At 42.4% G+C, this 21,285-nt stretch overlaps 1 protein-coding gene across 1 annotated transcript in view; it reads left to right on the top strand.

Moving 5' to 3' along the window:
• The window catches only part of IL11 (interleukin 11), a 234,760-nt gene that overhangs the window by 86,776 nt on the left and 126,699 nt on the right, over positions 1 to 21,285 (top strand). The window lies entirely within an intron of this gene.

Below are 21,285 nucleotides of genomic sequence, written 5' to 3'. Positions count from 1 at the left end.
TTTACAGAGGCAGGCATGCCCAAGCGTCCACTGCTGCACTCCTTTAACAGCATTAGATTCAATGTTCTACCAGACGAAAAGCATTCAGATGGGAGTGCCTGACAGGTGGGTTTGCAACAGTAGGTAACCACAATTTTCTTTAAACAGCCCCCATACTAGATCAGATGAATTTAATGAGATCATAAGGGTAGTGAAGTTTGGTCCTACTAGCCCAGTTCCAATTATGGAGTAACTGAATGCAGCATGTCAGATCAGCCCAGGCCAGAATTTTTTTTTACCAAACCTAGCCATGTGAAAGAGTTTTAAAAGTGAAACTCTCACTAGGAATGTGAGTTTAAGCCTTTGATAGCATTCTGAATCATTTCAGTAGTTTATAATAGATTGATTTACGATACCTGGCTCCCTCCAGCAGTGTGTGGTGAGTCCAGGGAAGGGGCAACTTTAGACTGTTTGCTTGTGTCTTAGCCTCCTCACGCATTCTCCCTCAGGTCCACATCATTTTCCCCTTCTTCCATGCCTGCTCAATGCACATGACAAGAAGTGGGGAGAGGTGAGGAAGCTGCATGAGTGTGTAGGAAATAAGACTGACACAGGCATCACTTAATGTCAATAGGACATCCAATGTTATCCTTTTACATATATTGAAATGTATTCACAAAATAAGAATTGTAAAAAACAAAAGCACACAAAAAATGGGACATTTTCACACATATTATAAAAAGGTCCTGTGAAAACACATACCAGATGGGAAAAAAGCATAAAAAAACAAAAAAAAAAATGTGGTTAACTAGTACGGTAAGGCCATAAACAAGAAATATAAGGCATTTAAGTTGTTAAAACAAAAAGTTAGTGATGAGGTGTTACAGGATTATAGAGAGAAAATTATTCTTGATAACTTTGTTTTTTTTACATAATTTGAGACTATTGAGATTTGGAATATTGCGTAGTGTTTTTGGGCACCAGTGTGTAAAGAGGACATTGTAGAACTGGAACAGGAGCAAAGGAGAACTACAAAGATTATTAAGGAAATAGGGGGTCTTGAATACAATGACAGATTACAAAACTTGGGGTTATTCATTTTAGGAAAAAGACGGCTGAGCGGAGACCTCATTACATTGTACATTTGACTGGGCAGTGCAAGGATCTTGCCAAAGATCTCTTTATACCTAGGCCTGTGGCCAGGACAAGCATACTCTATGCCTTGAGGAGAGGCAGCTCTACCATTGCCGTAGACAGGGATTCTTTACTTTAAGAGCAATGAGACTATGGAACCCTCTACCCAGTGGTGAACCTATCCCTCTGCTGAGGCTAATTATAGAAAGATGCCCCCCACGGACAAAGAGTTATATACTGTTTTTAGAGGTAATAATCAATTGGGGTACCTATGGTTCACAAAATTAATAGAGAAGTCGGTCACACATGCTCCCTGCCCCCTTCTAATATGTTCCCAGTCTAAAATGCCCCTTATGGAGGGGCTACAGTTCTATTTTCTCAGGTTTCTTAATAAGAAGGGGACCACTGAAAAGGGGACACTATAACACTCCTTTTTCTATTTCTTCAAACACATCTATATTGCCCTCTTGTCTTTGGCCTTTTCACTATAAGGAAAAAAAATATACATACTGTATATTCCCAGGTACAAATAAATTGACATACTTTCCTAAATGGGAAACCCAAATAAATGTTACTCTTTGAACTTGGTCAGATATTAATAGCTTTTATTATTGTGAAGCCTGAAGAAGACGCTAGTTCACCGCCGCAAAAACACCTAGTTATTATTTTATTTTAAAGCTATAACAATAAAAAGACTTAATGAATGAGAAGACGCACTGATGATGTGGATGACTTTTTCTTGCAAACCCTGGTACAAATAAAGGCACCCAAATTAACCACAAAACAAGGAAAAACTTATTGACTCAGGTATAAGCCTGGGGGGGGGGGGTGCAGATGCTACTTTTTAATCAAAACTCCAACTGCCCCCGTCACTAATGAAATATCCACTGAAGAGCCTGTTTTAAAATGGACACTGCAGAGCCCCTCCCATTAATGAATATGCCCCTTACAAAAAAAACCCCAACTCTATAGTTACCATCAGGTTTTTCTTCCCGCGGCACCAACTTCTTCACTTCCTGGCACCGCCATGCAGGCATGTACACACTATGATGTCACACGCCCTTACGGACAGGTAAGACAACAGAGGCGTAAAATAAAGTTATAGTATTTTTAGTGTACAACCCCCAAAAAATCCAAAAAGAAAGGAGAACAAAATTGGCGTTTTTTTTCCTGTCATACATTCAAGAGTTAATAAAATCTCATCAATAAGCTAATGACCTGCTACAATTAAGTATTTGTAAAGTAAACTCATGTCACAGAAAATTAGCCCTTATTTGTCGAAATTGACAAAAAAATAAAGATTGCATAGCCAATAAAAAGTGCCAAAGCAAATCTGCTCTGAATGGCGCAGCTTCCGTTGGATGCCCAGCCGTGTACCTATACAGCAATTTAACAGCACTATGCTCGGGAGAGTTTGGATATCAAACTTTGTGGAGTATTTTAGTATTTTATCCACTCAGAATGTGTAAAGTTTTTGAAAAACACATTCATTTAGCCCAAAAAAATAGAAATTTCTAAATTGTACATGATTTTGTTTTAACCCCTGTAAAACAGTTAACCCCTTAACGCCAAAGTCACTTTTCACCTTCCTGACACAGCCCATTTTTTCAAATCTGACACGCGTCACTATAAGTGGTTATAACTTAGGAACACTTTAACATATCCAAGTGATTTTGAAACTGTTTTCTCGTGACACATTGTACTGCATGTTAGTTAAAAAATGTTGGTGGCATGTTTTGCATTTATTTATGTGAAAATCAGATATTTGGTGAAAATTTGGGAAAATTCTCAATTTTCGAAATTCAAAATGTTCTACTTTTTCTACACATAGTCATAACAGCAAAAAGCGTAATAACTAACATTCACCGAATATCTACTTTATGCCTCCGTGGTTTTTTATACTCTCATTTGTTATGGGGCTTTAAACATCAGGTGCAATTTTTCACATTTTCATAAGAAAACACAAAATACTGCTATTGCTCAGCTTTCAAGTCACTTTGAGCCTAAATAAAAGTAAAATCCCATAAATTACCCCATTATAGAAACTACACCCCTCAACGTAAGTAAAACAACTTTTATGAAGTTTGTTAACCCTTTAATTGTTTTACAGGGGTTAAAACAAAATCGAATGCAATTTCGAAATTAAATTTTTTTTTGGCTAAAAATGTGTTTTACATAAAATGCACAAATTCTCAGTGGATAAAATACCAAAACGCTCCACAAAGTTTGATACCCAATCTCTCCAGAGTATAACGATACCCCATATGTGGTGGTAACCTGCTGACACCAGGGCATTGTAGGAAGCTGCGCCATTCAGAGCAGTTTATGCATTGTCACTTTTTATTGGCTATACAATCTTTATTTTTTTGGCAATTTGGACATATAAGGGCTTATTTTTTGCAACACGAGATGCACTTTACAAATACTTCATTTTAGTGGGTCTATAGCTTTTTGATGAGATTTTATTAACTCTTTAATGTATGGAGGAAAATAAAATTGTCAATTTTGGTTTTCTTTTTTTTGTATCTTTTTGGGGTCGAACCCCAACACCGAACACCGTACACTAAAAAAACTATATTATCTTTATTCTATAGATCACTACGATTACGGTGATAGCTCATTTATATAGTTTTAATATATGTTTTTACAATTTTACTGGAAAAAAGGAATATAAAGAAAATCTCATTTGTTTTTTGCATCGCCGTTTTTCGGAGATATAACTTTAATATTTTTTGGTTGAAAGAGCTAAATTAGGTCTTATTTTTTTATGTGTTGAGTTGTCCTTTTCAGTGATGCCATTTTGGCGCACATAACTTTTTTGATCACTTTTTGAAACATTTTTGTGAAAGGATTTTATGAAAAATGAGAAATCTCCAATCGCGGTTGTTAGAGGCAGGTGTCGGCTATAATATATAGCCGACACCACAGCTTCTGGCGCTGGCTCCGTTAAGGAACCGGCGCCAGAAGCATGACGTAGTATTACTGCATGTTGTGTGAACACACGTCCCGCCATGCAGTAAAACTACATCAAATGTCGGGAAGGGGTTAAAGGCTTAACAGACTTCATAAAAGTTTGTTTACTTACGTTGAGGGGTGTAGTTTTTATAATGGGGTAATTTATGTGGTTTTACTATTATTTAGACCTCTCAAAGTGACTTGAAATCTGAGCAGGTCTCTCAATAGCATGATTTTGCTTTTTTTTTAATTTTTATGAGCCCCATAACCTCCTACAAAAATGAGAGAATGCATTAAAAACCATGTCAAGATAAAGCAGACATTTGGTTAATGCTAGTTATTAAGTACTTTTGCTTTTACGACTATGTGTTGAAAAAGTAGAACATTTTGAATTTCGAAAATTGAGAATTTTTCCAAATTTACACCAAATATCTGTTTTCCATAAGTCAACGCAAAACATACCAGCAAAATTTTTCAACTAACATGAAGTATAAAGTGTCCCAAGAAAACAATTTCATAATCACTTTGATATGTTGAAGCATTCCAAAGTTATAACCAATTATGACACAGGGTAGATTTGAAGAAATGGGTCGTGTCAGTAAGGTGTAAAGTGGCTTCGGCATTAAGGAGGATATATTTATTTAACACTAAAATTTGCACTTTCACAAAGGGCTTAAAAGGACAATGCATCTCGTTTTTTGGTCATGTGTCAGCATCATTTGGCTCTAGTGCTACCACCCACAAGTAATCCCATTTTGAAAAAAATAACCCTTACAGAATTTAGCAAGTTGTAATATGTGCATTTGCACATACAGTATACGAATACTGGTGCATGATTAAATTAGGTCACAAAAAGGAAGATTAAAATTCACCCCAAAAGTCACATGTGCCCCAAATTTTTCTAAGCCACAAGGGATAAAAGATAAAAGGGAGGAGTTTGCCCTTTTAAAAGTTAAATTTAACAGAAATCCTTTATATGTGTCAGGATGCATACGGAGAACTCCGGTGCTACTAAAACAGAGGGAAACCCCATTCCTTACGGAAATTAGCAAGGTGTAATATTTGCATTTTCCTCTACAGGTACTGTATATAATCTAATAAGGCTGCAAAATTTTGTCATATTCCAGTAATGTACTTAGCTATTGCAATTTTAAATAACCAGGCCAGCATGTCTAATGATGATCTATATTACAATTAATTTTGATAACACTGTGTTCCCATAAACATTGTTGTGTTCTCCAGTTTTCATTTATAAGAGATATTTGGACACATTTATTAAAGTGTACCAGTTATCTCTCTGACTTTGCACTAAAAAGAATGTGCAAACTAGACAATATAAACTAGACTATAAAGTGTCTGTGACAGTTTTGTGTCCCAGCTGCACTGTGTCCGACAGAAAAAATGTGCATCAAAAGGGGCGTGTAAGTGCCAAGTATGAACATGCGCCACAATTCTATCCGATGTGCGCCACAATTGTGTCTGCACCACAATTCTACAGCAAAAAAAACCTTACAGGGCAGTGCAAAAGGCTCCAGATTCATGAAGAACCGTGCAGCACAATTCATTAATATGGCGCACCCCACACGCTTCACAGGCAAACTACACATAGTGCAGTTTTCACCATTTTCGATAAATGTGGGTCAATACATTTGTCATATAGTGTCAAACAGTCAATTACTTGGAGCTGATAAGGACTTGGGGGTATTGGTGGATGGTAAACTTAATTTTGGTGACCAGAGCCAGGAGGCTGCTGCTAAAGCAAATAAAATCATGGGATGTATCAAGAGAGGAATTGATTCTCATGATAAAGACATAGGGGGATATTTATCATACGCTGGCGCTTGTGCGCCAGCGTATGATAGCCCCGCCGCTGCAAATTCGCAGCCCGATTCATGATGAGGCTTCTGCCTCTTCATGTATCAGGCTGCCAGCTGCGCAGCGTTTTTCCTACGCCAGGCAGGGCCTGGCGTAGAAAAAAGCGCAGCCGGCGACTTTTCACGTATGAAAAGTCGCCGGCAGCACCGAGTGCGCAGGCGCGGGGACAGTAACGCCCCGCGCCGGCCCACTCCAGTCCGGCCGCGCCCCCCGCTTGGCCGGCCGCACCCCCCCTTCACGCCCCACTGGCGTGAAGGTGGCGGATTGAGAAAAATAATCGCAAAAGCTAGCAATAAGCTAGCATTTGCAATTATTTCAGGGCCTCTGCGCCACTGGCGGTGCGCAGAGGTCCTGATAAATATCCCCCATAGTCTTGCCCTTATACAAATTCCTGGTCTGACCACACATGGAATATTGTATACAGTTTTGGGCACCAGTGTATAAAAAGGACATAGTAGAACTGGAACGGGTGCAGAGGAGGGCAACCAAGATTATTAGGGGAATGGGGGGACTAGAATACAATGATGGATTACAAAATTTGGGATTATTTAGTTTAGAAAAAAGACAGAGGGGAGACCTCATTACAATGTAAAAATACCTGAACAGGTAGTATAACAATGATTATAATAATAATAATAATAATAATAATAATAATAATAATTCCTTTATTTATATAACGCGCACAGATTCTGCAGAGCTGCACAGAGCTTACAAGGATCTCTCCAAAGATCTTTTTATACCTAGGAGTGTGACCTGGAAAAGGGCACATCTTCTACACCTAGAGGAGAGGCGTTTCTACCATCAACATAGACAATTGTTCTTTACTGTAAGAGCAGTGAGACTATGGAACTCTCTGCCTCAGGAGGTTGTTATGGTGGACTCTATGTACATGTTCAAGAGGGGCCTGGATGACTTTCTGGAGAGAAAAAAATATCATGGGTTATTATGGGGATAAAACATTAATTTCAATTCTTAAAGGTTGGACTTGGACTCCTGGACTGCCTCAGGAGGTTGTTATGGTGGACTCTATGTACATGTTCAAGAGGGGCCTGGATGACTTTCTGGAAAGAAAAAAATATCATGGGTTATGGGGAGCTAAGTTCATAGAGGGCCCCGGGGAAGCACCACGGAGAGGGGCAAAGATGTGCCTGCGATCTGTGACATGGATCACGGGGGCAACTGTGACAAAGTAGTATGCCTACTCCTCCTCCCTGACTTTTCTCAGATCTGGAGCAGTAAGAAAAATGTAAGCCACCATAAGGCAATGCAGAAGAATCACCCTGCTGGGACTGATTTGGCAAGTTATGTGTAGTGATGAGTAATCTGTGTGCGCTATATAAATAAAGAATTATTATTATTCATGTTTCAGTAATGGCCAGCAGGTCAAAAAGCTTAGAAAGAAAGAGGTCATGAACAGATTCTAGTTTATTGTCTGCAAAGCTGGCATTCCATAGGGCACGTTCAAAAGGAGTTATGAATAGAGGAGGAGTAAATAGAGAACAATGAATCTTGATAAGGTTAGCAGGCTTTCTGTGTAAACTGTTAAAATAAGCAGAAGGTAGACCTGGATTAGGAGAGATGTCCCCTGCAGCAAGCAGAAGGAGAAAGAGAAAAGACAAAAAATGCTTCAGAGATTTATAAGAAGTTATTTATTGCTTCACAATAGAAAATAGTATGGTAATAAAGTATACAGTGTGTGAGTGGTGGACAAAGGTGAGTGGCAAAGTGAAGCATTGATGTGGATAGTTGGTATAGGTGGAATTGATGGATGGTAGGTAATTAAAACAACCAAAGCAAACAGAGAGAAAATGGAAAACATTTTTAGACAAACATACTTGTTATTTTTTCTCTGCAGCAGCATACTTGACAGAATATCATACTGCAATATACAACTGAAGCAGCATACTTGGCAGAATATTATACTGCAATGTAAAACTGCAGCAGCATACTTGGCAGAATATTATACTACAGCAGCATACTTATACTGCAGCAGCATACTTGTCAGAATATTATACTGCATTGTATAACTGTAGCATCACATGTCACAAGATTATTACACCGCAGTGTATAACTGCAGCAGCATACTTGTGAGAATATTATAGCAGAATATTATGCTAAGCAAGAATTCAAGCATCTAAGAATGCAAGCAATACTACCACTAAATGTTTACCCAGAGAAGACAAGAGACCAGACCTTCATTTAGCTTGTAAAACAATTAATCTAGGAGACTTAAAGGGGTATTCCCATCTTGACATTCACATTTAATTTAATTCATCTGCCATATGTAAACATTTCTTCAATTGGATGTTATTAAAAAAAATATTCCTGTGTGAAGACATTTCTCATAAATGTAGCCATGTTGTCCCTTAGAAACGTCCTCGGATACGACCACCTCACATTTTGGCAGCAATGGCCAGACATGCAGTATTGGGTCCTACCTGACCACCAGGATTCAAGGTTCATTACCACAGGACGGCTGTGGGATATGCAGTAAATCCCGGACATTTAATATACAAAAAAGAAATGTGTATATTGTCACGATCAGATCCTCTGTACCACGGCGTGCAATGACGTAAGTCGACACCTGGGACCGGAGTCTAATTGGTACACGGTTTTACCACTTGTTTTATGACTTTGCCCGCGGTGGGGGCCAAGGAGTAGTGCAGAATCGTGAGGCAAACTCATGGTCAGGGACAGGCAGAAGGTCAAGATAGGCAGAACGGAATTGGAGTCGCCCTAGGACACGGGAGCACGCGCGCCGGAGCGCGGTCATTATGGGAATCGCCGCGGGAGCTAGGACAGGTGAGTACAGACACTTTGGCACACAGAGGTACATGGGTGCGCCTGCAACCCGGGACATGGGTCGCAGGGGCACCAGTGACATATATATGGCAGATTAATAAAATTGAATGTGAATACATGGACGAGAATACCCCTTTAACAGATGTGGATCAAGTTCTAAACAGAGAAAAACAAACTCATTGAGAAAGATGCACATTAAATCAGTTAGGACAGAAAAGTTTCAAATGTTAGAGAAAGAAACAGACACATGCAATGCTAAGGTAATTAACAGATATATACCATTGCAGAAAGTGAGACTGAATTGACAAAGTACATGGGTGAAAAAATGTATTCAGCAATCAGAGATATATACTATTGCAGAAACAAGAGTTTCTAGCAGCAGAATATTAGGCTTAGCAAACAATCAAAGAATGCAAGCATCTAAGAAAAACAGTGGCTATATAAGGCTGTCCACACTGTACCAAATTTACAATGACTGCTTTTGCATTCCTTATAGACTCCCTAGGTCTTGATTTTGGTCTTGGCGTTTGGCAAAAAAAAAGAAACTTCACATTAAAGTTAAATAGGAAAACTTTTAAACAAATCGGCGGGGGGGGGTCTGTCCGACGGATTCAGACACATCACGGGATTTTACTTAAAAATTTTGTTGCAAGCCATGCACGTACATACACCAGGAAGAAGAAGGTGAACTCAGGGATCGGGGAAGCGAGACATGCAGGATATCGAGCGCATAATTGTCGGACAGTCTGAATCGGGGATCACGCAGGGACCGGGTAAATAAATGTGCCCCAATATGTCCATGGTGATGTGATGTACAGTCAGGTGCAAGAGCCGTTATTACCACACAACTCCTATTACTCTCAGTGATAATAACGGCTCGAGCACATGGATGTCTATCACACACCATGGACAGATTATATCCGCTGGAAGTAAATAGAGAAGCTTTCTATACAAGGACAGCAAGCAGAGGTCTAGAAAACCGTGAGGAATTGATACAGAAAGTAGATTGAAAAATTGTATCACTTTTCATTCCACAAATAATATCAATTATTTACTGAAAGTGGCCAACCCCTTTAACCCCATAGCGCAATAAGACGTACCTGTATGTTTTATTGTGCATGGGGAAGTAAGAAGAGGGCTCACGGGCTGAGCCCTCTTCTTACTTGCCGGGAGCTTGCTTCACAATGAAGCAAACACCCGTCACTAACACCCTAGCTAGCACCGATCGCAGGTGTTAACCCTTTTATTGCCGCCGGCAAAGCTGTAGGCGGCATTAAAGAGCCGGGCTCCGATCGTAGCTCCTCGTGACGTCTTTGGGGAGCAGCGATCCATTGCCATGACAGCCTCAGGTCACACAAAGATCCGAGGCTATGATGTTTTAGGCTATCTATTGTAATAGATGGTGTGCAAACTCCCCATATACTGCCATACTGCAGTAGGTAGGATCAATCAGACAACCTAGGGAGAAAAGAAAAGGGGGGGGGACGACGACATCCCACCTTGGCAGAACCCCCTTCCCTCCCGAACTCCTGTGTGCAGAGATACTAGCGCCACTCTTACCTCCAAGCAATCTCCAACCCCCAACCCTAACCCCCCTCCAAGGCTCCACACTGATTCATCGAAAAAATAATTTATAGTCTTTAGACTCCACCCAACAAAATCCCTCCTCCGGGGAGGTAAGAAAATATAGTTTTATCCTGATAGATCACCCGGAGTCTTGGAGTTCATGCTGCTCCAGCCTCTTTTTCAAATTTAAAAAAACTTTTCTTTTATTGCATTGTATTAGCGGAAAAATCGGCATAGGCTTATATTTTAACATTATTGTATAGGACATCCTTCCTTCTGCGAAGTTCCCAAAGGATCAAGTCTCTATCTCTAGAGGATAACACTTTTACCAAAATAGTACGAGGGTAGGAACCAGGAATCGGTTTACAACCAATAAGGCGATGAGCTCTCTCAAACACATCAATCCCTGCGGGAAAAGATCTTTTCCGAGGGTTTCCATAAGCCAAGAGTAAATAAACTGAACAGTGTTCTTCTGTTCAATTCTGGAAAGCTAACCAACCTAATGTTGGCCCTTCTGGAGCTATCTTCTATGTCAGAGATCTTTTCCTGTTTTTTTTCATTTTTATTAGATTCAGTTATTTTCTCAAGCTTGGTAATTCTATCCTCCTGTTCTCTTAGACGTTCCTGGATTTGACCGAAGTCTTCTCTTATGAGACGTATGTCATTTCTAGTCTGTGTTATCTGATCCGGTATACCTTCAATTGTCAAGCTGTTTTTTTTTAACGGCAGACAGGATTTACTCCCATATTGCCGGACTAGGATCTCTCTCATCATCATTATCGGTTTGCAGAGCAGTGAACCTAGTTCCCGCCTTAGTATCTTTAGGGGTTTTATTGCTCTCATTTGGGGGAGTTTTTAGATATTTCTCTAATGTAGACAAGTTCTTATCTCTGTCCTTAGGGGAACTAGCACCCATGGACTTTCTTGAGCTACACTTAGGTGGCATATTTTTTCTTTTTTCTTTCCCTTTTTCACCCCGTCAATATCTTTCCACTACCTAGCCACCCCCTAGCTGGGCTCATCCACAAGTACAAGTACAATATAAAATAAATTCAACAAAGGTCTACATTAGCTAAGGGATAGACACAGCAAAAGAGTAAATAATCAGGTAAAACTTGGATCCATATTAGCTCAAAAATAGACACTCGTCTCCCACAAAAGGGATCTGTCCCCACACGCTTCTTTTCCCTACAGCCTTAAACAGTATTTCAGATAACTTGATTCCTGATCCCACATCAACATCATTTTACTGGATTATGAGATATTGTTCAAATCACAGTCTTAGCCTTTTTGTGGTGTGGTTTTGATGCACAAATTTGCCACACACAGTATCCACTGTGAGAAAGTAAGAGGTGTTGTGTGGGAAAACCACTATCTGTCTTATAGGCAGATAAAATGCAGGTGGTAAAAGACCTGGATTTGTCTGCAGTAACCCAAGGGTTAATGCAGACATATAGTAACCAGGAATAGTTGGACACATTGGTAATGTCCGTACTGGGCCTGCTTATTATGGAGTAGGGGTAGGCTGGTAGTGGGACTCCTACTCCACTCGGGCTTCGGTCCTGGGCTTTTGTATAGCCCACAGGTGGTTCCCAGGCCTTGTTAGAGCCTGATATGATCTGCAGGCCAGAAGCAGTAGGAGAGGCACTACCTGGAGAGCTGAAGGCTAAGACTGAGTTCACATAGCAAAGGTAACTGAGTGCCTCCTGTACTACTGCTGGCCAAGAGCGTGTGCCAGGCAGCCTGGTACCCGTATAGCTAGGATCTGAAATTGTATTAGGCAGTGCCTAGCTGGGCAGGGTTTATTTTGTTGCTTTATATGTGCCAAAACCAAGGCTGAATTTGTGTTGTTTTTGAAGTGTGAATAAAACACTTTATTTGGACTTTAACTCTGCATGTGTCCCTGCTTCCTGCACTACTACTACCAGGCATCTACCTGAGCTATTCCCCACACCACACATAGGAGAACTAGGACCAATATAACAATATTTTTTTTTTTTTTGGCATAGCGTTGATACATGTGCAACACCCTCGCCGATGCAATGGCGAGGGAGTGTTTGCGAATACGTCCCACCTGCATGTAATCACATCACACTACATGGTCCTTATAGGACATAGGGGATATTGCAGTGGTGAATCCTGCCTGGCAAGGCAGAAGTTAAGTATTTTGTATGATGCAAGATGCTATTATCCAATGATCTGTGTTACATCCTGTCTCTGTGAGCTGAGAGGTAATTGGAGGAGCAGCCACCACCTGACCAAGGGGAGATAATAAAACCCCTGGCCAAGAATATTCTAGAGAGCAGTTAGCTGAGCAGTAGCTCAGAAGCAGACTGGAGTCTCTCCAGTACAGACTCTTCGGAGTCTGTACAGCTAGCACCAGACCAGACCAGAGCAGGAAGAGCCTAGCCCCTGCCTGAAGTGGAGCTAATAGCTAGGTAGTGAGGAAAGGGGTATCATCCTACCTTCAAGGGTGATACCTGAAGATATCCAGGATAAAGCTGAAGCATCCTATTAGGACACAGCTGCCTCCCAGCCTGCCATTGCATCCAGGCTGGTGATCTACATCCTGTGGCTCCCTCCAAATACCTCTCCAGTACTCCACCATCTTGTTAAAGGCACGTTGCTGATGTTCCTGTTGGTTCCAATAAAGAACTGTAAGTGTTTCTGTTCAACCTCTGCCTCCGTCTGGTCCCTGCTACTACAGCTGCCATCATCACAGGCACCCTGTCCACTACACAGAGACTCATCCTCTAGAGACCAAAGGGTTGCCCCAGGGAGATCCGCTATCGCAGCCTCTCCCTCATCATTTCTTGCCAACACCACCCTGCTGGAGACCTGCCAGGCTGTAGGACAGCCCTCCGGTTCCCCATACCAAGCACCGTGACAATAGCGTGCCTAGGCCGCAACCGCCAGCCACTCAGGTACTGCGGGCCCCGGCTGACTCCAGGCCCCGAGAAAAGGCTAGGCCCCGGTGGGGGGATGTTGCACATGGTCCCACCACAAATAGTATCCATAGATGGAGAAGGTAAGTCCAGTGTATAGGTATATTTCAAAGATACAATATCAAAAAAGAAAAAGAAGAATTAGAACCAATATATAACTATGACATCGGTTAGATATAGAATAGATTTTTGCGGTGTAGCGTTGATGCACAGTCCCACCACAAATAATATCCACAGACGGTGGAGATAAATCCGGTATATGGGTATGTCTCAAAAAATAGATGGATTTTTTTGTGGTACAGCATTGATACATAGTCTAACCACAAATACTGTCCACATACGGACAATAGACAAAGGTAGTTTGATTTTACATTTCTCTTGCAATATCTTTATACGGCCCTTAATGGGCAAAGAGTTCCAATTTCAATGACTTGTGCTCGACAGAGGTACAATGGAGAGGTATACTTAGCTGCCCAGGTGTTCCAAGCTCAGCAATATGTCCAGTGATGTATCCTCGTCCTCCTGCCAGGGCAAGACGACCACTCATCTCCCTGCGCCAGGCCTGGTCACTGCAGCCACTTTGAAGAAAAAAAACCCACCTTCTCCCAAAGAAACCTCTGTCATGGCCGTGTGGTATCGCCGTCCCCGCTAACCTCCGCTTCACCTCAGGGACCACCAGAACCACTCATGCTCTCCCGCGCCAACACCGGCCCGTGGCCTCTGCATGAGGCAGCAGAACTTCCCAGGGTCTGGAAGAGGGTAAATCCGCTCTGCTCCAATCCGGCCGAGGGTCAGGACATGCCACAGAGCTGTATCGGACCAGCCTCAGATATCCCACGTGCAGCCGAAGGGGGAGGGGCGGAGCCTCGAGCGTGGCGTGTTCCGTCATGCCGCACCTGCTAGTTTAAAATAAACTCCACCTTAGGACTTTGTTGCTAAATAACAACCTACAAATCATATTTTTGGTATGCACTTGGTGTTATCTTTGTACCATATATTTCCCCTTTAAAAGAATATGGAGCAATACATAAGAATATACATTTTTAACACTGTATAGTGTTGCCCTTTACAAACATGGCGCTGAGACTGTCTCCGGACAGAGTGTGCTGTAAAAACATATGGAGGTGCGCCCTGACCCAAAACAGGCATTTTAAACACCTATTCACACCTTATGTACTATTATACACACCACAATGATGTAAAATGTCACATTATTTAAAATATGTTGCACTGATATATATGTAATGATCATTATATACAGAGATATATCAAATTTGAATATACAAAGAAATGTATAATTCATTTTTTTTTTACAATTTATGCACTTTTCACACCGAGCTCTCAGGCACACTCGCGCCTGTGCAACTTCGCACGGCCGGCTTCGTATGCCAAGTTGCGTAGGCACAAGTGTGCCCGAGAGCTCGGTTTGTTTGTTGGCCTTTCTGCCTAAAGTTTAGTGAAATTTATATTCCAATTTGTACTTGGCCTGAGAACAGTTGCTAACTTTTCCATTCAAGAATATCACATTTATTTTCTTTAATAAACTTCAGGGTCACATTGGTTTTATGTTTTGAGTCCTTGTCCATCTGTGATAGATAGATAGATTGATAGATAGATACTTTATTAATCCCTCAAATAGGAAATTATAAGACCCTTTAGTGGTGAAACACACAAGAAACAAAAACAAATAACAATATAAGGCTACATTCACACACATGTATGGGGGACGTATATACGGCCGACGTATGTACGGCCGATATACGTCCCCCATACATTTCTATGGGCTCACGGCCCTGTACGGGAGCGGTACGGTGCAGCACACGTGCGGCACCGTACCGCTCCGTAGCCCGGGAAAAGATAGGACATGTCCTATCTTTTCCCGTGATACGGCGCCGTGCGCTGTATCTCCCTTTGGAGAGGGACGGGGGTGAGCAGCGCTCATCCCCTGCTCCTCTCCACAGCGCCGATGTATGCCCGCCGTACTACGGTACGGCGGTCGTACATCATGTGAATGTAGCGTAACACAAACACATATTGTACTATTCACAGAGAAAACAGGAAGGCAGATGTATGAGGGTGAAAATATATAACAAATTTTATTAGAATAAATGTGAATCTAAAAACAATTAAAAAACCCTATCCAAGAGGGTGACAATGCTGTAATACTCCCCAGCGTTGGAAAGTCAATTGTATAATACCAATAGTACAAGTGTGACAATAGTACATGTACATGCAAACACGGCAAGACAATGAATGAGGCACAATAACCAACTGAAAAGGGCACTCAAGTATACAATAGTAATTTAGTGTTGGGTAACAATCACAGGAGTGTCCACAAAAAAATAAATAAAGGTACAAATGAACAAAATGGTTTTACCGAGTAGTGGATGTAGAGCTGGGGAGACCCTCATACATCTGCCTTCCTGTTTTCTCTGTGCATACTTTTTTCAGATGTGGGTTATATATATATATATTACATTTAAACATCACCCCAACCCAATATACATCACATATTGTACTATTTACACTATATAAAACAATAAGCACACAAACCCACATCTACCCAGAATCAGCAGACACCGGCAAGTTCTTTGTTATAAAATTCAGTTAGAAAAGGTATAAAGGATCTTCTACAGCGTTCTTAACAGATCTTCATCTTAATAAATCTTGCACTAAAATGACTTTTCCTAGCCATGAGTAACGCAAATAGGGGGTGATCAGAATTACTTATTATACTTTTAAATTTCATCTTAATTCAACTTTCTACAACATGACTAAAATATTTCAGCTTACGCCCAATTACTCCACTGACCCTATTAATCACTTTATCCATCCTATTAATGTCTCTGGACCCCACATTCCCGATCCAAAACATGCCACACAAAAAATAGATCCAGCTATCATAGTATCATAAAACATACAGAGTTATTTATTGCAGACATGAAATGATCATAATTTGCGGTAACCCATATTCATCTCCTTTGTCTTATTTACATTTAAAATTAATTTTTTTTTGCCCTCCATGCCACAAAGGCCTCAATTACACTTTCATAATTCTTCCCTACGTCACTCGCAACATTTCTCGTCACCACCATATCATCAGAAAAATGGTGCAAATGACAGTTTTCTGAATCATAAGTAAAATCATACGAGTACAATGAAAATAAGAACTGAGGTAAAACTGTCCGTTGAGGGGCAACGATACTGCAGACCACAGTTTCAGAAATCTGACCTCCCATGCATACATACTGAGATCAAAGGTTCATATTATCCCTAATCCATTTAAAAAGACCTCTCTCCACTCCCATCATTTCCAACTTTGTGCATAAAATAGCTGGCCGAACAGAGTTAAAGTGTAACTGTAAAGTTACTGGACAAAAGTTAGTTTGATTGCACTGGAGAGAGCCTTTGATAACAAATCCAACAATACCTGTATCATGCTTCTGGCTTATTCCTGGGCTCAGATACATCTTTTCCTATCCATCATTCCTCTCTGTAAAATGCACTCCGCTTTTCCTGAAGGGGGCGGACGCTTACTGCTTGTGACCTCAGCTCTGGGCAGTGAAGACAGAATTACTCCTGGTACCACATGAACAAACCTTATCAGTTCAGCCAAGTACACAAACAGTGAAACATCTCCAGAAGACAGCACCTCCCTAAAATACTTAATTTTGCATCTGCTTTTATTTGCCATTACGCTCTATAGTAGCTGCCCACTGTATGCACATTGCCCATTTCTTGTGCAGAGGTCTGCTCAAAGAGGCTGTGTAAAATGACAGAAGCAAATGGGAGCTTTCATCTTGGCACTGATCATTGTGCCATATATTTTGGATGCATCAATCAGTATCTGACAGCTGGAAACCTTTCCAACTCTTATTGTCATATTGGGGCATATTTAATAAGACTAGGCTAAAACGGGTTGCACAAGTATTTAAGAAGTGTCTGCACACCCGACCCTTTTGTGGTGCAGCTGCACTAGCCTCCATGTGACACACAAATTAGGGGGTGTGCCGTCAGTCTGACTGATTTTGACCGAGCGCTGTATTTAAAATGGAAATTGTGACACACCCCCTATCCGAAAGGTGCACCACAAAAAGTTGATGAAATCGGACCAGTGCGGGGACACATTCATGCACCACATTTATGATTTCTGGTGCATTATAAAGAGCACTTTTAAGTGAAGTTTCTGACTTTCTAAGTAAATGTGGCCCATTGTCTGTGACTGTAACAGACTGCAGGAAGCTGTGAAGTGCATTTTTACTATTGGAATGCTAGACAAGCAAAAGTAATAAAGAAAAAGCACGGCACTCACCAGTAAAAGGTATCTTCTTTACTTCAATTCATCGATAAAATAAGTCCGACATATAAGCCAAAGCGGGGTAGAAGTAGGAGCAGGGGGTTTAAGCAAAAGGCGACAGCCGTTTTGCACCGTCTGTCGCTTTCTCTAGCCTCTGTAGTACGGCATCCTCACCTAGCTCTTAAAGCCGTCGGCGAGACGTCACTACCCTTTTAACCTAGCAACCTGAACGCTATTGAGAATAGCGGAAGTGCATTTGCTTTACAGCGTGTCAGGACATTGTTCAGACAAGAAAAATTTACGGATAAAAACATTCAGAAAAGGTATGGACCGTTCTCAATACATTAAACCATCGTACTTTCTGTGTGTGTGGGGGGGGTATAGCAGAATAAACACTTTTTTGGAGGGGGATAAAGCAAAACGACACTTTTTCACATTAAAGACTGGCAGATAGATACAATTACTGCTATCAAATCGGCATATTTAGAGAACATCATATCCATCTAGATACAGATAGATAACGCTACATAATAGGGGACAAGGGGCATTTTCCTAAAGCTTACAGGAAGACCGCCATGTCATTCTTGTCATTTAATCCCAAGGTGCCCATAGCATTAGTTCTCATAATCCAGCGCGCCTCTTTTCTTAATAATTCTCTGTGACCATTAGGCGGTATTTGGACATGTTCAATTCCACCAAAAATGGAGAATACGTTGTGAGAAAGTAAGAGGTATTGTGTGGGAAAACCGCTATCTGTCCTACAGGCAGATGAAATACATGTGGTAAAAGCCCTGGGTTTGTCTGCAGTAACCCAAGGGTTAATGCAGACATGATAAGCAGGAATAGTCTGTTTTGTTTGTTTTGACCTAGCTAACACAGACACATTTGTAATGTCCGTACTGGGCCTGCTTATTATGGAGTAGGGGTAGGCTGGTAGTGGGACTCCTACTCCACCCGGGCTTCGGTCCTGGGTTTGTGAATTGCCCACAGGTGCGGGTCACAGGCCTCGTTAGGGCCTGATTTAGTCTGCAGGCCAGAAGCAGTAGGAAAGGCCCTACCTTTGGACTGCTTCCTGAGGGCCTTGCCGGGTGAGATCCAACAATGGGTGGGACACGGGGACCCGTCTGATGCCGAGGCGCTGGTGGGGTTGGTGGATAGGTTTTTTGCCACTCAGGCCCTAACAAAGAAAGCCCCTTATACCCAGACGGGCCCTAAGGCACGGAAGGGCATGTCACCCACATTTTCCCGAGGCAAGATAACTCCCAATGTCCGGGATGTACCCCAGGGGAGGAGGAGGGGGGAGGCTCCCACCTGTTGGACCTGCCATGAGCCAGGTCATATTGCAGCCCATTGCCCCAATTCCTCAGAGCCCATGGACTGCAGTTCCGCCAGAAGGGTTTCTCTCTATGCTGCCCCTGTCTACACAGCTACTAGCCCCGACTCCGCTGATGAGCGCCACCTGTGCCGGGTGACTGTGGCAGGGCATCCAGCGTTGGCCCTGCTGGATTCAGGCAGTCGGGTGACCTTGATTAATGGGTCCCTCATAGACCCCAAGACAGTCACAGGGCGCACAATTGGTGTCCTGTGCATCCATGGGGACGTAAAGGACTACCCCACCACAGTTATTAACTTCCAGACCTCTTGTGGAGAGACACTACATGAGGCCGCGGTTGTCAAGAACTTGCCCCATGACCTTATCTTGGGACGGGACTTCCCCATGTTCTGGACTCTATGGCGGGGAAACCAAGAGTTGGGGGGTTGTTCTCCTGTGTTGTCTAGTCAGATCTCTGAACCCGAGCCTGATGACCCAGACTCTGGAGTTCCTGCAGTAGGGGTGACCGCCACAGAAGATGGAAGTGTAATGTTTCCCCTAGATGTTATGGCAGGCGAAACTGAGGAGGTAGTGACAGGACCGCAGTTGTCGGATTTGGAAGTATCCTGTGACAACTTTGTTACTGCACAACTCCAGGACCCCACTCTGGTCCGCGCCAGAGAAAATGTGGTAGAGATTAATGGTGTACCTCAGCACCCAGGTGCGGATAAGTTGTTCCCTCGTGTGGTGGTAAATCAGGAGTTATTGTACCGCATTGATAAGGTCCACGGTGAAACCCGGGAGCAGTTAATGGTGCCTCAGCCATATCGTCAGATGGTGTTGGACCTTGCACATAAGCATGTGATGGGAGGGCACCTAGGTGCCACAAAATCTCTGGAACGCATCTTGCAGCGTTTTTATTGGCCAGGAGTGTATGATAGGGTAAAAAGGTATTGTGAAACTTGCCCTGATTGTCAATTGCATGCTCCCATGGTACACTTTCGAAGTCCGTTGGTACCTCTGCCCATTATTGAGGTACCCTTTGAAAGGGTCGCCATGGATTTGGTTGGTCCTTTGGTTAAATCCGCTCGGGGGCATCAGCATATCCTGGTAGTCATGGACTATGCTACCCGATATCCTGAGGCCATCCCACTACGGCACACCTCAGCGAAACTAATTGCTAAAGAGTTGTTTGCCATGTTCTGCCGGGTGGGACTTCCCAAGGAGATCCTCACAGATCAGGGGACTCCTTTTATGTCAAAAGTCACCAAGGAGCTATGTCGGCTCTTTAATATTAAACAGTTACGCACCTCTGTGTACCATCCTCAGACGGATGGATTGGTAGAACGGTTTAACAAAACTTTAAAAAGTATGCTAAAAAAGGTGGTAAACAAGGATGGGAAGGACTGGGATGTACTGTTGCCATATTTAATGTTCACCATTCGAGAGGTCCCACAAGCCTCTACTGGGTTCTCGCCGTTTGAGTTAGTGTATGGCAGACATCCCAGGGGTCTCCTAGACATAGCCAAGGAGACATGGGAACAAGAGCCCACCCCCCACAAAAGTGTAATAGACCATATCTCAGATATGCAGGACAGGGTGGCGGCTGTCATGCCCATTGTCAAAGAGCATATGGAGGAGGCACAAAGGACTCAAAGCCGGGTTTATAACAGGTCAGCAAAAGTAAGGACCTTTAATCCCGGTGATCGTGTGTTGGTGCTAGTCCCCACTGTAGAAAGTAAGTTTCTCGCTAAATGGCAAGGACCGTATGAGGTTATAGAGAAAATAGGAGAGGTGAACTACAGGATACGTCAGCCCGGACGGAGAAAACCCGAGCAGACTTATCATGTAAATCTGTTAAAGGCCTGGAAAGACAGAGAGAGTCTGCATACAGAGATGGTTCTGGCTAGTCCACCTCCTGCAATACCCTCACAGGCTGCAGGTAAGCCTGTGCCGGAGGCAGAAGTGCGAATAGCCGATACCCTAACCAAAGAGCAACAGCGAGAGGCTCGAGAGTTTGTAGCAAGAAATACAGATGTGTTCTCAGAGTTGCCAGGCTACACATCTGTAATTAAACATGATATTGTCACTGAGCCAGGGGTAAAGGTAAGATTAAGGCCGTGCCGAGTCCCTGAAGCTCGTAGACAAGCCATATCAGAAGAAGTTCAGAAGATGCTGAAACTAGGGGTTATTGAGGAGTCCAAAAGTGAGTGGGCCAGTCCAATTGTTCTAATTCCCAAACCGGATGGGACGTTGCGATTTTGCAACGATTTTAGAAAATTGAATGAGGTGTCTAAGTTTGATGCCTATCCCATGCCTCGGTTGGACGAGCTTATTGAGAGACTAGGGAAAGCTCGGTACTTCACCACATTGGATCTAACTAAAGGATATTGGCAGGTACCCCTGACAGATAGGGCTAA

This window comes from Engystomops pustulosus, chromosome 6 (genome assembly GCF_040894005.1).
Source record: "Engystomops pustulosus chromosome 6, aEngPut4.maternal, whole genome shotgun sequence".
Lineage (NCBI taxonomy): Eukaryota > Metazoa > Chordata > Amphibia > Anura > Leptodactylidae > Engystomops > Engystomops pustulosus.
The sequence above is the reverse complement of the archived record's forward strand: the minus strand, read 5'-3'. Positions and strand labels throughout refer to the sequence as shown.